The sequence below is a fragment of the Arvicanthis niloticus genome, chromosome 14 (assembly GCF_011762505.2).
Source record: "Arvicanthis niloticus isolate mArvNil1 chromosome 14, mArvNil1.pat.X, whole genome shotgun sequence".
Lineage (NCBI taxonomy): Eukaryota > Metazoa > Chordata > Mammalia > Rodentia > Muridae > Arvicanthis > Arvicanthis niloticus.
The window spans coordinates 49,495,700-49,499,661 of record NC_047671.1 but is presented as its reverse complement, the minus strand read 5'-3'; positions in this window follow the sequence as shown (position 1 = coordinate 49,499,661).

Below are 3,962 nucleotides of genomic sequence, written 5' to 3'. Positions count from 1 at the left end.
CCAAGTATGATTCCCAGTATTTTATCTGCTCATTAAATAAAACTTGTAACAGGGAGATATAGCTGACAGACCTTGAGAAAGGAAAAGATGGAAAGGGGCAGGCTCATGGGTCTAAGACAGACCCGGAGAGAATGAGGAGAAGTAAAGAGACACATGGAGCCGGAGATGGGAGGGAAACACAGGGTGGAGAAGGAAGCAGGAAGAGGGTGCCTGCGCAAAGACAGCTGGGAAGACAGAGGTAAGGGTGACTCCCAACTGGACTCTGGAAGAGGATCTCATCCGGAAGTCCTATCCCCACCCCTTCTAACTCCACCCACCCTCCCCCTATTAGTTCCTTCCCCTCCCCCAACGTCTTCTGGAGAACAATTCTAATTAGACTAAGTGACTAAGAGGTGGTTTCAGCCTGAACAGCCAATTAGGTCAGGAATAAGGAAAAGTAGCTCCCCCAAGTCTCTCACCCCAACCTACCCGCCTTATCTGCTGTTTACCCAGAAGGAATAGTCTCATCCCAAGACTCCACACTGTCATTCAAGTCCCCCCCTCCCCGTTTCTACTCCTTTCTTAGTTCTCAGGAGCAATGCTTCCTGCCCCCAGCCCCCACTCCCAGTCCCCGCTCAGTCTTCTACCCCAACCCCTCTTTCTCAGGTCCACTAAGTCATCCTTGCAAGTGGATACAAAGTAAGGGTAGGGGTCTTCCCGAGAGGCTGTCTTCTAAAATCTTTTTTCTTTCCCTCCTGACGTTTCTCTTCTCATTCTCTTCCCACACCTTCTCTCTTCTTCCTCTGGCACTTATTTCTAACATCCATGGACCAGGCCTCCCAGTTGCCATGGAGACGCAGTGTGCAGCTGGATGGTGAGTGTGTGTGAGGAGCTGTATGCGCTTTGCAGTAGGGGAGGGTGGCTCTGTGGGAAATGCATCAGTGTGTAGGAAACATTCTTCAAGGGGAAATTAGACAGGGATCCAGGTCATCTCTCTTAAGTGTGACTGTACTGGGGGGGACACTCTGGAGGGCCTAAACCTTTAAATAATAGATATTTTCCTCTGGGAACATTCTCCCCCAGGGTCAGATATTCAAGTCTATCTATCTAGTCTAGGCATTGGACAGGCTGATTCTGGAGGGACCAAAGCTGCCCCTGCAGCCTAAGGAGAAGATGAAGTCCAGGAAAAGATTAGAAGTGGACCGGGCTCAACCGATCTAGAGTCAATTCCCCCCTAGAATTGGGGGGGGGCAGTTGTGTAACAGCTGAGCAGATGGGCTGACTGATAAAAAAGACCAACAGCTCCCCAATACCGTTCCAGTGAATGGCGGGGGAGGGTGTCAGCAAGCTGGACACTGTTCTCTTCTAGTCTTTCCCCTGTATTTACAGAGCTCAAGGTACCTGCCTTCATGAAGGTTAGCATCTTCCTGGGACTCATGAGGAAGGCTATCTCCCACCTCAGACCCTTTGCAGCACCTGAATGTTCTCCCTAAGGGCCAAAGCTCGGAATTTCTCAACCACCACCACAACAGAGCTTCCTGGCTATGCTGAATGAAGCAGCCCCTTCCCCTACTCACCTCCATCTGTCTTTCTTCCTGTCCTGCTGTTTCCTTCCTGGCACTTAAACACAATCTATAATTATCTCATTTGCTTGTTTGTTTGTTTGTTTCTCGTCTGTCTTCTCAGTTGGAATGTAAGTTCCAGGGGAGAGAGTAAGGGCGCTGCCTAACTCAGTGCCAGCACTCAGTGCTCAGTCCCGGATGTCAGCACCTGACACAGGGCCTTCCACACGCTATAAAATAAAAGCAGACAAAGACTTCACCGACCCTTAGAATCACTCTATTACCAGCCCCATTTTATAGATGAAGAAACTGAGGCTGTCACCTGCCCCCAAACCAGGTCACCAGGAGTTGTACAGACAGACAACTTTCTGCTATTATTAAGTTCAAAAGTGACAGAAGGACTATCTTAACCAACCTGAAGTAAACCCGGCTCCTCTTCCTGTCTTTCTGCCTGTGTGTGTGTCTCTACTCCTAGCCCAGACATCCCCAGAGAAAGTTGGGGCATGGAAGGAAGGAATACAGAATCTATAAAAAAATGTAAATCTGACCTTTTCTCTCAGAGGCATGGACTCCTTCCACAGCCCTCTCCTCCCCCTAGTTCTTAGATGGAGGAGCAGGTCCTTCTAGTCCTGGCTTGTATTTCTGCTCAGACTACCCTATCTACTCCACCTCCAGGCGCTCACATACAGGACTTCCTGTACCGCCACCATACAGGCCCATCCCTCCCTCCCTCTGTGAGCTTTCAGTCCTATGCCTTTTCAAACTAGTCATTTACCACCCGTTTGGGAAAGCCTTCTTGCCTCTGGAGGAGGCAACCCCTTTAGTTCTTGAGCCAGAATTTCAGGCTCAAGTCTTGGCTGAACACAAGATGTGTTCATTGTTTACCTGTCTTTATTTCTCATAGAAATCATGCGTCATTCTTGGGGTGTCTCAGTATCTGGTTCTTGACTGCTAAGAGGGAGAGGCCCTGGAAATGTTTGTAGAATTAGTAAGTGAACCAGGGTCAGGATTCTGGGACCCAGCTGACCACTCCCCATCTCCTTCAACTTCCTTGACCTTTGACATCCAGCCTCCCAACCCCCCCCCCACCCGCTTGGCTTGGTCTTAACTGGAGGGTCTCCCCATCCTCCTATGTTTTATCAGATGGGGGTGGGGGGAGGATATGGACCCTCCACACTGCCTTCTCATTCAATGAGATCTAAAGACTGGAGGAACCATCACCATGGCCACTGGTAGTGTGGAGGGCTTATGAGTCTGTAGCTGGGTACAGGGGGAATGACTGGCTTGCAGACTCGGCCAGGGAGCTGACCTAATCCTGTGGACTCAAGGCTGCCAAGAATTTTGCTTCCCTCATCTCTTCTCCCACTTCTACCAATTGCTACATTTAAGAGTGCATAATCCAGCTGTGTCTTCATGACGTCCTCTCTCGCCCCCCCCCCGCCCCCATCCAACCTCATCCTTCAACACACGGCTGGCTACAGGTCATTTCAAAAGTACCAGAGACCTGGAGAGTCTAGACTCCATCATGCCGCGCATGTAGGAATGGATGAAGGGGAGCCAGCGACCGAGGCCCTTCCCCCTCCTTCCACCCCACGCCGCCGTCCCCTAGTCAATCCCGGTTTACACCGTGGCTCATCCAGGATTAGTCCCTGTGCTCAGCTAATCCCAATGGCTGGATGGAACCATAGTCCGAGGCCCTGAAAGTACAGGCCCCGCAGGGAGCGCGTCGGCGGAGCGGAAACAAGCCAGGCTATAAGAGGAGGCGCGTCCGCGAAGGCGGGGCCGGGAACTGGCCGATCCTGTATCAGTTCTTCGACCTCTCTCGAGCCGGTGTTTACCTGGGAACTGGACAGAGGAGGCCAGGCCGCTCCTTTACGGAAAGGGAAAGAGAACGCAGTCGGAGCCCAGGAAGAGACCTTGTCTGTCCCCTTCCCCAAAATCAACTTCCAACTCTCGTTCTTGAGCGTGGGAGGAAGCGCCAGACACACAGATGCTTCCCGGCCCCCCAACCCCCCATCCAGTTCCGCAATGCCTCCTCACTGCCAAAGGAGCGGGAAGTGATACACCAGGGAACGACACAAGGGCCCCAGTTCCCATCCTCAAATCCCTATAGGGCTCCCCACTGAAGAATGTAATACAGCACCGTCCTCCCAGAGAGGCCCTCCGTCCCTGACCTGCACCTGAGCTCGGGATGGAAGGAGTCCACAGAGCGCCAGAGCAAATAGGCATCACTTTAAGGTGCACAAACCAGGTGTCTTACCCTCTGAGTTCTCTCCCCCGGCCCCTGCCTTCAACCCCGGAGGGCACCATTGATCCCAGTGTGGGTCTCTCGGACTCGTCCCCCTAGCCCAAGGCATCCACCCAAGAATAGCTCTATTCTCCCAGGGCTGTAACCCGAGGGACTGAAGAAGCGGAGTGGGG